Genomic DNA, 14119 nt, shown 5'->3' on the forward strand with positions numbered 1-14119 from the left:
AACGTCAGAATCGAAAAATAAATTTAAGTCAGAAATAGAATCAGACAATACCCAGATGTTGCGCATTCGTTTAGGACTTGGCGTAAAATCCCTTCCGTCACTTGAAGAAATGTACACGTCTGATCTGGATGGTGATGCAGACGGTTCCATACTTGTAGGATTAGCATTTCTGATGTAATCTGTGATGAGTTTTTGCTTAGCTGGTTTAGAATCTTGTTTATACAATTCCCGATAGGTCGCCATGCATAAATTAAGTTCAAGTTGGAATTTCAAGGCCCGCTCAGTATCTGGATCATTGGTCAGATAATAATTTTCTAATTCCCTGCACATCTGAATTCCTTTTCGATTCACATTTGACGTAAATGGTGTTATTTCATCTTCCGATTCGATGTCTTTTCCAGAATCACCAGCAATGATTTCCATTAAGTCTTCATCATTTAGCTCTGCGTCCAAAAGTAGCTCATCAATATCTGCGCTGCATAATGTTTCAAACCCCTCTGCACCAATTTCATGACCTAAAGATATAATTTCTGATATTGATATTTCTTCTGATAGACTTGCGCTTTGATTGCATTCTGGCCAAACCGTTTTCCAGCAAGTATTTAAAGTTTGTGGTTTTATAGCTTTAACTGCCAAGCCAGCATGATTTATGCAGTCCAAAATCGAAAATTTTTTCCAGGCATCCGTAACTGTTATCCCTTCATTCTCTATCTTGTCCAAAATGTGCTGAAAGGTGAACTTTAGATAATGTTTTTTAAAATTGCAGATAATGCCCTGGTCCAATGGTTGCAAAATGCTTGTTGTATTTGGTGGGAGAAACACTATCTCGACATTGGCATGTTCAATATGCGGATGACCTGGCGCGTTATCGATAAGCAAAATCACTTTGAACTCGAGACCTTTATCCAGCAAATATTTTTTAACTTCCGGCACAAAATATCGATTAAACCATTCTGTGAAAATTGCAGTAGTCACCCACGCTTTTTTGTTGGCTATCCAATGAACATGAAGTTTTGCCATGTCTTTACTCTTCAGCGATCGAGGTTTTAGTGATCGATTTATAACTAAAGGTTTTAATATCCGATCCCCGGACGCATTGCTGCAAAATAAGAAGGTGACTCTATCTTTTGCTGCTTTAAAACCGCTTGCAGATTTTTCTGATTTAGCAATATAGGTACGACTAGGCATCTTTTTCCAAAATAGCCCAGTCTCGTCGGCATTAAAGACTTGATCTGGGCTATATCCTCCAACTTCAATAATTTTGAGGAACTTCTTTGGAAAACTTTTAGCTTCATCATCATCTGCTGATGCAATTTCACCGGTAATCTTTACGTTATGAAATGCATTACGCTTTAAAAACCCAGTTAACCATCCTGTACTGGCTGAGAACTCTGCTATGTTGTGATCGCTGGATGAAATAGTAGGATCCGAATTTTTCAGCTGATCATACAATCGAAGTGCTCGTTCTTTAATTAGTTGGCCATTTGTGGGGATTCTCTTCTGGTTTAAATCTTCCAACCAAATTAATAACATTTTCTCTAATCTTTCTTTTGTACTACCTCTTGAATACGACGCTTTTTTAGCATTTAACTCTGTTCCACTAATTACCGATGCCCTTATTGCGGCCTCATTCTTCTTAATTGCTCTTATAGTAGATTCACCAAATTTAAAATGTCTCCCAACAGATGCATAACGTTCGCCTGCTTTTAAGCGGTCCAAAATTAAAATTTTAGTTTCTAGGGAAATTGCATTTCTATTCCTTTTTTCTTTTTTGTTGGACATTTGTGAGCAGGGTTAAATAACCTTTAAAATTTAAATTAAATTGTGAATGATTAAGAAGCAATTTGAATATAAAACGCTTTTACTTACACAAAAACAGCTGATAATTTAAAGACTCGTCCGTTTCTCTAAGCAGCCAGTTGATTAATAATCTTCATTCTTTCAAAAAGCATGCAAGCAAGCAAAAGCAAAAAAATAACTGTACAATGTACATACGTACATACTTAGAAGTAAAATAACAACAACAATAGAAGATCAGCAAAAAAAATAACTGTGCAATATTCATGCATATGTACTAAGAATTAGAATAACAACAACAATAGAACATCAGCAACGGCAAAACAGCAAAAGAAGCTAAGCAAACACAGTGGGGCTAGGCCGCACAACAATAAATAAATAAATAAGCAAAAATTTTTTAATTTTTTAAAAACCGCACTATTTCAAAATCGCATAAAAAAAAGCCGCATAAAAACAGAACCTACTGTATTTATTCAACACACTTAATGTGTGGTGAAATGCGTAAAAAGCTCTTCGTAGTGGAAGTGCTTTCGTCATTATCGTGAGGTGAGCTTACCAGGATAATTCTCGAAAAGCTCCATTATGCAATGCAGCAAAAGTTTGTTTTACTGTAACTATTGGCCGCTAGATGACGCTAAAGCAACTTAATGTGTTTAAAAAGATAACCAAACGAATACACTGGAAAAAATGTAAATTTGTTTTATTCAAAAGCCGATGATCTCTGTTGCTAAGGCATAATTGTATTTTTTAGGTTTAATTTATTAGCCTTACACAATAATAAATAATTAAATGAGTAGTACGAAGAGATGATGGTAAATAATAGTAACACAGAATATAAAAAAAATTGTTTCTTCTAACTTTTTCTTCGGTTTGAGGCAAAGTGAAAAGATCTTTACAATTCTGGCCAATACGAGTATCAGATCGTTAACCGACTTTCAGTTAATTCGACAGAAACAGCTTAAGGATGAGTTTCAGTTACGACTGATTGGAGGAATGTGAATCGAGCAGGCAGAAATCGGCTGCCGAGGGCCCTGTGGCGTGGCAGCCGATGTTGATCGCACAAATTTGTTTTTCACCACAGCTAATGGCCAATCCTGGTAAATCTATTAGCCGTAGGTTTGACGGTTCTTATGTGGCGCCACAATCGTTTATCGGTTTAGGCCGAAATCAAAACCACTTTTCCAACAGCCTCTATTCTGTGTAAAATTGCTCTAAATATTCATACGAGCTGCAGACAGGTGCTTCGGAACTAGGCCCTCGCTTTGTTATCGCAGGTGTCTTACTTTTTTCTTCTTTATTTGCCAATTCGATTCCAAATATTTTTTCATCCACTCGAATCAAAGGACCTTTTGCCGGAGCATTCTAGACCATTGGATCCAACGCTATTCTTATTTGAATTTTACAGTGTCAATGTAACCATAAAGCTCATGGAGCTCACCATTAGAATTTTTTCGATGCACTCCGTTTGCGCAAACAACGACAACCTTAAAAATAAATAAATAATTGGCGTGTACACTTCTTTTGGGTGGTTGGCCAAGCTCCTCCTTCTATTTGTGGTGTGCTTCTTGATGTTGTTCCTCAAATGGAGAGACCTACAGTTTCAAGCCGACTCCAAACGGCAAATGGGTTTTTATGAGGAGCTTCTCCATGGCGGAAATACCCTGGAGGTTTATTATTGCCTGAAGAGGAGCGACCGCTATTAGAAAAAACTTTCTGTCTAAAATTTGGTTTATTATGTACGGAGATTCTAACCTACGCAATCCTGAATGGTAGTCAGACACCAACTTATTCTACTATGGCGGCCGTTCGAAAAATCATACATTTGTACGACGCAAGCTCCATCTAAGTATAACGGGCAACGCTAATAGAGAATTCGCTTGGTTTGAGCAACAAAAGTCTTCCTGTATGAACGCGGTCTAATGAAACTATCTTGAAATGGGGTAGGCAGGATTGAAAATAATGAGTTGTACCAGTTTCATGACAGTATAACCATTTTAACCATGATGTAAAGAATAATGAGATGGCGTCTACCGTGGTCCCGTTACTTTGCTCTCTGCGAATTTGACAACGAGTTACGTGCTTTTAGCTCCAGTATGGCCAGATTATCATTTTCGTAACTTGATTTAGCATTTTTTTTTTTTGTTATTTAGTCTGAGAGTTTTAGTTCTTTCTTCATGACATTTTTCTAGCCTGTTCTAATTAAAAGTAATGTTTATAATTTTGTAAAATATACATTTTTTTTAAATTAGTTCAATAATTCACTTAGTTTTATTTTGCTTTACTTTTTTTAACATCTGGTGGCATTGCCCAGGTGTTGTTGGTGTTCTACTGCCTTCGGCAGTCAAATCTCTTTCTCGCTTCTCCAGTATTACCTACCTTTGGATATAAAAACGCACTAAAATTCCCATTCAAAGAAAATAACTCAACAAATTTTTATTGAATCACTTAAAGAACTTTGTTTGCGTGGCAAATTGTCTTTAAAATGTGCGTTTTTTTAAATAAATGTATTATGCTTATGTACAATTTAATTTATGAGTTTTTTTTTTTAGTTAAGCGAGTCTCTTTTGTGAAGGGAACGACTTATTTGCTACATTTGAGGTTATGTAACTAGATAAGGTACTCTTTTTGTAAAAATGTCAGTATGGTTTCTTCAGTATTTTCTGGTATTTTGTTGCTTATTTTTATAATGAATTCACCTCTTGATGCCCTATGTCCCACTAAAGATTAATGGCCGGAAGAAACGATTACGCCTCTATGGTTTTAATCCGCATTCAGTAAATTCAAACGCCTTTTAAAATGTGTAAAAAGTTTTCAATCTTAAGAAGAGTTGAGAGAGGGGCATTTAATATTCTTCCATAACCTTAAAAGGAGCAAAAAATTAAATTCACACTTTCAAAATATCAAATTTTATAAAAATCAACTAATTTTCATTAGCACTAAAATCTTCTCAGAGTGGCCTTTTTTAACCTTCTTTTGTATAATAATACAGTTTTTTTTAACCTAAAGTTTCGGTAGCTTTAAATTAAAAAAAACAAACAAACACGAAACTTCAAAATTTTCGCATTTTCGGTATAAAAAAGCACTACATTTATTGCGAAGAGCAAATGGTTGGCAATACTGCACAACTCAGCAAACGTGACGTCACGTACTCTCTGATGGGCGCAATCTTCTTTCTATCATTCTTGCGTCACATACATATGTTACAATCACACAGACATGATCGATATGCTGGCACGAAGGGGAAGAAGGATGCCGAACACTTTGTGTGCTTCTTCCTCACCTTAGTTAGGAGGAGTTTGGAACTTTTTGGTTAGATTTATTGAATGTGAAACACTTGGGGTTTTCAACATTGCCAGGTATTTGTAAACATGGTTGATTTAAAGCAAAATAATATTGATAATAATATTGATTTAAAACAAAATATTCGATAACCAGTATTGAGTACTTGTTGGTATCGAATTTTAATCTATCTTGATTTATACTTTATTGATTGTTAATGCTGATAGCATTGGAATCTAATTTAATGGCAAAACAATAGAAGGAAATTTTTCATAAATTTTGCTGTCGATCTATAAAATCCCCAAACTTCACCAAATCAACCATTAAGAGCTGTCGAAGTGAAAGCGCCTGTAAGCGCCCAAACTATACTTTAATATGCGTACATACACGTACATACACATACATGCATATATCATACAATCATAGGCATTTAAATATGTACATATATGTATGTGTGCATGTGCACCTGCTTATGAATTGCCAGCTTTTCATTCATTTGCTTCACATTTATCGCTCGATCATATCTCTCCTTCAGATAAGTATAAGCGTATGTACTATATGTAAAAACTGAAAGATATAGTAAAATGAAAACAAGAAACAAACAATAACAACAAGTAGTTAATAAAATCCAACTACTGTAGCTCACTTCAGACAATTGAATATTTGAAGAGATTATCGTTGTTGCGTAATTTACCGTAAAAGGGGAAAAAGTGCAACAATTAGGCACATGCATACACACACATGCATACATGTGGGCCTCAATGACGTTGCTGTCTGCAAAAAGTCGAAATAGAAAGTCGAAATAATTCCTTATAAGTAGAAAGCATCAAGCGCACACCCACGTTATCATCAATCAAAAAACTGTACGAAAAATTGAATTGGTAATGAGTAATAATTGCTATAATACGCAAAAAGGCAATTTATCGTAATCACAGCAGACGTATTTATACGCATTTGTTGTTGCTATTATTTATTAGCTGGCATACGCCCGAATGACGAAACATGCAGCTTATCGGTACGCTGTTTTCGAAATATGCCGAAATATTAGCTTGAAATGAAAATTTGTTTATATTTCTGTTTGTATTTTTTAATAAATTTAAGCTTGTGAAATTTACTGTTTGAAATTAAGACTTGTGTAAAAATTATTAGTAGCGCTTGCAGTTTTTTCTTTACCATAGATTCGACTTCGAAAGAACACCAGCGGCTCAGCTGGTAATATATAATTGAGTCCTTCTTCCATTGCTCCGTAATCTTTGTAAAATCGTCATAATTTGTTCTACCTTATAATCTGTTTTCCTATGACGAGCGAATGATTTAAATTTAATGCCGCGTATGCCATCGGAATGCCCAACCCGGCTCTCTCTTAGGCTTATTTACGGAACTGGGCTTGGATGAGAGGTACTCTGATGAGTAGAGGACACAAAATACCATGAAGTCGAAGTGCAAACCTCATTTTCATTCATTCATTCATGCTATTAGAATTCGATATCCCACCATCTCACTATCGACCTTCGTATCCTAAGTTCGCTAAGTTGGCTATTTTTTTCTCAGTTACGCTTTCCATCGCGATCAACTAATATAGAAAAAAGTTCAGAATTGAAAAAGTTGAGAATTGTCGATCGGATACATTCGTTATTAAAAGCTGATTTAGTATCGAAAATCATTTTATTAATTCGGCGTTAGTTTTCTTTATTTTCTAATATCATTGGCCGCTGAGGAAGCATAAGTAACGATCGAAGGAATTACAATACCGCAAAGTCAAATTGAGCCAACTTTATTGGTAGTCTCCATGTTATCAATTCAAGGCCTCTAGAGACCTACATTGTGGGTGCGACAGTCGTTTGATTAGTTCTTTCCGAAAAATATGTATCCTAGACTTGCCCGTGCACACAATAACAGCACCGCTACATACTGCTAAGTGTAATATTTATTTTCTTTTTTTTAATTTTTTGTTTTTATAAAAATATAGTTCTTACTAAAACAAACCTATATAACTCAAAGTTTCACACTTTGCACAAAATAAAAATAAAAAAAACATTAAAAATAAAAAAAAAAATTAAAAATAAAAAATTTAAAAAAATTAACAAAAATGTATGTAAGAAAATTAAAAAAAAAAAAAATATTTAAAAAAAAATTAAAACAAAACTAAAAATGTAAATATTTTTTTTTAGTAAGAAATAAAAATGCAAAACAAAAATTAAATTAAATAAATACATTTTTATTTAAGGAAATTAAAAAAAAAAACACTTTTTCATATTAAAAAAATTAGAAAGAAGAACATTTTTTTATTAACAAAAAAAGAAATCAATAAAAAACAAATAAAATGTCACAAATTTTCTAGAATTAAAAAAAAAATTGGAAATTTTCATGTACACATTTTTTCACATTTGATAAATATTTGTGAATGGAGACGTGGAAATACTTAGAAATTTTTCATAAATTCGAAAAAAAAACTGGGAATTCTGATGCACATATTTTTTTTAAATTAAATTTGTTAAATATTTATGAACGAAGGCAATGAGCTACAAGGTGGCACAAAATTAATCACCCTAACGGAAGATTTATAATTTTTGTGAATGGTTGACAGCTGCAGCAAACAGACAAAAAATAGAGCGTGTAAAAGCTAAAATAAATATTTCTATCACTCAAATTTTTTTTTTTTATTTAGTAAAAAAATTATTCAAAAACAAAATTGGATAATTAATCGGATAATATTTATAAAAAAATTGTGAAAAAAATTTAATTTCAAAAATATTTGGAAATTGTAAAAATATAATGTAACTTAATTATGTGAGCACAAGTGTGTCTATAGAGACATAAATTCCCACGATGGAAAGAATTTTAGAAAAATTTTAGAAAAAAAACGACGAGTTGACATCAAATTTTTCATGCGACAAAATATCTGCTTTTATTACACTGTGATGTGGATTTAATTTGTTTTTTTTTTTGGACATTGAGAGAATTTTATTAAAATTAAGAACTTTTTTTTTTAACCCTCCCATATGGGGTTTGTATGCAAATAATTTTTGTTATCATGCAAAAAACTGTGAAGCACAAAACGAGAACAAATTTTGTATTCATTGAATCAGCTGTTACTCGCGCTGTTGTTGTTGCTGTAGGTGCATAAACATTCCCCATACATACACGGGGAATGCTGCTCAAGTGGCAGTCCTTGGCCGAATATAAATCCGAACGCCTTACTCGCACTCGCATTCTCCGCGGCTTGCGATTTGGCAAACTATGAAATTAATATGTAAATAATTAAAAAAAGTTGTTTTTTCATAGAATATTGTCTAACAGTTACTAAAACACATCAGAAGCAAAAGCTTTGAAAATATAAACAATAAATAAGTAAAGGTAAAAGCGGCGAACAGCTGTTCCACAGCGATCATGCCATTTACGCCTACAAATTTATTTTGAGCTTTCAAGCTTTCAACTCGTATACGCTCATTTCAGGCGCACTCTCTTTCTTCGCTCTTTCATCATTGCATTAATGTTCTTTCGGTTCTCTGCTACATGCATTTTCGGCTACCGGCCGCATTTCCCTACCCCACATCCGGCTTTGGCCGATTCACTTATCCAGACAGGTGCATTTTGTTTCCTCTACGTTTGCGGGTTAGTGTGCGCGCATTTCTTCCTTTGCTTTATTGCTTTCTCTAACGGCAGCAGCAGCAGCAGCTCAACTGTCATTTATTTTCTGTGCGATTGCTTGTTGTTGCTTGCTGCCAGCACCAGTCGTTGTCTGTCCCCATAAGCGCCAATTCAAACAACTCGCGCCCGTTGCCGCATTCTAACGCCAAAATTATACACGCGCGCGTCTAACTATTTGCCTTTCTTTGCCGCAAACATACGAGCGCACACTTTACGCATATTTTTTATAATAGTTTCGAATTGGTGTATTTAGCTAACTGCTGTGTGTTAACCTGTGTTTTTGACTACCGATCAGCTGGCGGTGATACGCGGTTCTTCGCAACTTTTGCTTTGTCGAAAAAAAAATACATTTAGAAAAAAGTATTAAACCAATTAATTCGGGGTGATTATTTTATAAAGAAAAAATATAAAAAAAGATATATATATTTGGGAAAAAAAATTATTTGCTTAAGGTGCATTAAATGTGCTGAAATGCTTATCTTCTGCCATCGAAAAGGGTTATGTGTAAGAATTAATTTTAGCAAATCAAGCAAACAGTGGGAAAACTTGAAAAATAAAGGCAATGTGGAATTAAAATATTAAATGATAAGAAAAAGGCCGTGAATAGTTGTGCAATAAATTCTTAAAAAATGACCTTCAAAAGGGAGTTATCTACAAATGTGTGTACTGGAAAATGTATGCTTGAATATGAAATTGTGTGGTTGTGTGTTTTGTGTAAATTGCCTGCCACAGCCAGCAGTAATAGCCTTTGTGCTAGTGCTAAATATATTTGTTATATAATTTCCTCTAAAAAATGTAAAAAATTATGTTCGTAATATAAATATTAATTTTGTGTTTTATATTAAATGCAAAAAATCGCTAAAGATGATTATTATTTTATTTACAAACAACGCGGGCAGTCAAATGTCAGATGTCTTTCTTATCGCATCAATCACAATGTTTTGATACACTACAAAAAACTTAATTCCATTTTGATCGATGGATGGATGGATTTGGATTTCTAAACCAAAACTACTAATTAAATATATAGAAAGTCTTTCAAAAGTGACGTCAGTGTATAATTGCTAGACAGCACCTTTTTCTGTCATCTTTGCCAATTGTCAAGTAGACAGATGTGCAATTTTACACGATAGAACAACGCGTTAAAATTATTAGAACTTGTTATGAAAATTGTCGATCTTTAAGAGCAACATATCGGAAAATTCGTAATTTTTTTGCTGGTAGAAATTATCCAAATGAGTCGATAATTTAAAGGTTGGTGAAAAAATTTCAAAAAACTAGTTCTATCGGGGATAGAAAAAGGAGTAGCAGACAAAAGACTGGACGTTGAGTTCTTGAATGAATCTTCGAAAATCGATATCTCGACGTTCTCAACAATTATAAATTCGCGAATCGACCGCTTGGCGGAGATTACTTGTAGATGTGCGGTGGTTATAGTGGACATTTAAATTATGCCATTTTTCACATATAAAAGAGCCGTCTTTTGAATAGAAATAGTGAAAACTGTAAGAATCCAAATTATTTAAAAAAAAATCTGGATGGGTCTTTTGAGAGACTCTTTATTGTAAATATGTCTATATTTCTTAAAATTTGTATGCGCGAATTAAAATTAAAAATTAATAAATTAAAATTAAAAATTAATATTGTAAATTAAAATTAAAAATTAATATTGTAAATTAAAATTAAAAAAAATTGAAACAAAAACATTAATGGATTAAAATAAAGAAATTAATAAATTAAAATAAAACAGCGAATAAATTAAAATAAAAAATAATAAGTAAATAAAAATTGATAAATTAAAACAAAAGCATTAATAAATTAAAAAAAAACTAATAATATTAAAATAAAAACAAATTATAAAATAAAATAAAAAAATTATAAATTGAAATAAAAAAACGTATATGTATATTTAAAAAAAATAATAAATTAAAATAAAAAAATTATTAAATTAAAAAAAAAATTATGACTTAAAGTAAAAAAATTCTCCCAGTTTTATCATGACTCAAGATGGAACTTGGACTACTTCAACTGACCACACTCTTAGAATACTTCTAGAATCTCACTTTCCAGGCTGTGTTGCCAACCTACCTGCACTTCCCAGCACTCCTCAGAGTAATTATGGGAATAGATCAGATCTAATCAGCTCTAATAGCATCTCTACAGCAATACTAAGCTTTAAAAAATTTAAATCACCAGGTCCTGACAACATCATTCCAGCAGAACTTCAAGAAGGACTGGAAATTCTACTGCCTTGGTTAACAAGGATCTTTAACAAGTGTTTAAATCTCTCTTACCTTCCGACAACTTGGAAGAAATCGAAGGTAGTATTCATTCCGAAAACGGGGAAACCTTCACACTGCAAAGCAAACGACTTCAGGCCCATTAGCCTAACCTCTTTTTGCTTAAAGGCTTTTGAAAAAGTCTTAGATGAGCAAATCAAAACCCAACTTGATACTAAGTTGATCTCTGAGGCACAACATGCCTACACTAAAGGGAAATCGACTGAAACGGCACTTCATTCACTGGTGCAAACAGTGGAAACTTCCCTTCACAATAAGGAGTACTCTCTTGTCGCATTTATGGACATAGAAGGTGCTTTTAATAATATTGAACCCAACGCTATTTTATCTGAAATTGCCAAATTGGGTATTAATTACTCCATCCGAAAGATGATCGAACAAATGCTCCAAAATAGAATAATCACTTCAGAGCTTGGGGTAAGCCGCATGAGAATGTACGCCGTCAAAGGCACTCCCCAAGGCGGAGTACTTTCACCCCTTCTCTGGAATCTCGCTGTAAACAGTTTGCTTCGAAATCTCGAAAAAGCAGGCTGCAAGGTTGTAGCCTATGCAGATGATATTGCTCTCTGCGTGTCAGGCAAACACCTGAATACCCTCACTGAGCTCATGCAACGCTCAATCAATATTCTGTCAAAATGGTGCACCGAATGCGGACTAAATGCGAATCCAGCAAAGACAGATCTTGTTCTCTTCAATAGGAAACAACAATCTCCTCCACTGCAAACAATAACTTTAAAAGGGGAATCATTACTCCTATCTGACTCAGCTAAATATCTAGGAGTTATTCTAGATAGGAAGTTGAGTTGGAAATTGAACATCGAAAACAGATGTAAAAAAGCTTTCATAGCTCTCTATACTTGTAAGAAAGCTATAGGCAAAACCTGGGGTTTTTCACCTCGGATCATTTATTGGATATATACCTCGATCATCAAACCGATACTCTTCTACGGTGTGGTTGTATGGTGGACAGCACTCGAAAAACGGTGCAGAGTAGCCACAATTGATCGAGTTCAAAGAACAGCCTGCCTCCTGATAACAGGATGCTTAAGTACAACACCTACTAAGGCTTTAAATACGTTGCTTCACTTGTTCCCTATCGATCTGGCTGGCAAAGCGATTGCTGCGAAAGCAGCGACACGCATGAATGCTATATCGAAATGGAATAAGTATCTTGGCCATTCGGCCATACTGAACAGGAACACTGTTATCTCTTCCGACATAGACTATCATGTAAGTCTTCCATCACCACCCTTGCTATTCTCCTGTTCACTCCCAACTAGGGAAGAATGGAAGACAAATCTAACCGAAATCGATGGCCCACTGATTATATATACAGATGGTTCAAAACAAGACGGCAAAGTGGGATTTGGAATCTTTTCCAATTCCCCTCACATTAATCTATCATTTAGATTACCCGACTACTGTAGCGGATTCCAGGCGGAAGTATGCGCTATCTGGTATGCTGCGAAAACTCTCTTAGAAAATAGAATATCACTAGAGGATATCCGCTTTTTCACCGACAGTCAAGCGGCCGTTCGAGCACTCAGCTCCTCTTATACCCACTCAGATGTGGTTCGATCCTGTCTCTTATCTCTTAACGATATAAGTGTTCAGAATTCTGTCCAAGTTATCTGGATACCGGGTCACAGTGGATTCGAAGGTAACTGCAAAGCTGATGAGCTCGCAAGAGCTGGAGCTGCGCAATCAAATGTTAGTAACTTACCCACAATCCACATTCCGCTCTCAACATGTAAATTACTCATTGATCGAGAATTTCACAGCATTGCTGATCGGAGGTGGCGAGTGGAAACTACTTGCGTTACGACCAGACAAATCTGGCCATCCTACAATCTGAAACAGACAAAAACCCTTATAAATCTTTCGAAACACGAACTAAGGCATATAATATCTCTTATCACCGGCCACTGCCTGTTGGGCACTCACGCACGTCGGCTCAGGGTTCCTCAAAACGACCTGTGCAGATACTGCGAGGACGAAGATGAGGAAGTATCGAGCAGACATTTGCTGTGCACTTGTCCCGGTCTAGCCAGAAGTCGCCTCGCTCTTCTTGGCTCTCCAACAATTGACAATCTTTCAGTACTCTCGAACCTGAAAATCGAATCTCTCATCAAATTATCGAAACGAATTAATACCTTTGACCAAAATCCACAATAAAAATCTCGGTTAGGTGGGGAAATCATGTAACATAATGAGCTCCAGGGCAACACAACGGACCCAACTTGCGGTCTATGTGGCACTCCGATGCGGGGTCACCCTTAAACCAACCAACCAACCAAGTTAAAAAATTAATACATTTTTTTCTCATAATAAAAAATTGATAAATTAAAACAAAAGCATTAATAAATTAAAAAAATTATAACTTAAAATAAAAAAATTTATAAATTAAAATATAGAAATTAATAAATTAAAAGTTAAAACATTAATAAATTGAAATTAAAAAAATTAATAAATTAAACAAAAATTAAAAAAAAATTAATAATATTAAAATAAAAAAAAATATAAAATAAAATTAAAAAAATATAAATTCATATAAAAAATGATTAAATTAAAACAAAAAAAATTATAACTTAAAGTAAAAAAATCAATAAATTAAAATAAAAAATCGATAAATTGAAATAAAATAATTAATAAATTGAAATAAAAAAAAATAATATATTAATAAAAAATTAATGAATCAAAATAAAAAACTAATAAAATAAAAAAATAAATTATTTAAAATTAATAAATTAAATAATGAAATTATAAATCAAAATAAAAAATTAATAAAGTAAAATATAAAAATTAATAAATCAAAATAAAATAATAATAACAAAAAAACTTTAAATAAAAAAAATTTATAAACTGAAAGAAAACAAAGATAAATTAAAATAAAAAAATAATAGCTGTTGAAACTAAACGAAAACTGAGAAAACACTATGGATGTGATATCAATAAAAGGATTATTATGCAGCTTTTTTCAATAGCTACGAATGTGATATTCATATTTAATATATGGCATTAAAAATGTGATAAATGGTTACGAGACTTGGCGCTCAATATTTTATTAAATATTTTTTTTTTATTTTATTTTA

General features: G+C 33.5%; 1 protein-coding gene across 1 annotated transcript in view; it reads left to right on the forward strand.

Moving 5' to 3' along the window:
• LOC129253383 (uncharacterized) overlaps nt 1-14119 on the forward strand; it is a 94551-nt gene that overhangs the window by 34486 nt on the left and 45946 nt on the right. The gene's annotated exons all lie outside the window — the stretch shown is intronic.

This window comes from Anastrepha obliqua, chromosome 1 (assembly GCF_027943255.1).
Source record: "Anastrepha obliqua isolate idAnaObli1 chromosome 1, idAnaObli1_1.0, whole genome shotgun sequence".
Lineage (NCBI taxonomy): Eukaryota > Metazoa > Arthropoda > Insecta > Diptera > Tephritidae > Anastrepha > Anastrepha obliqua.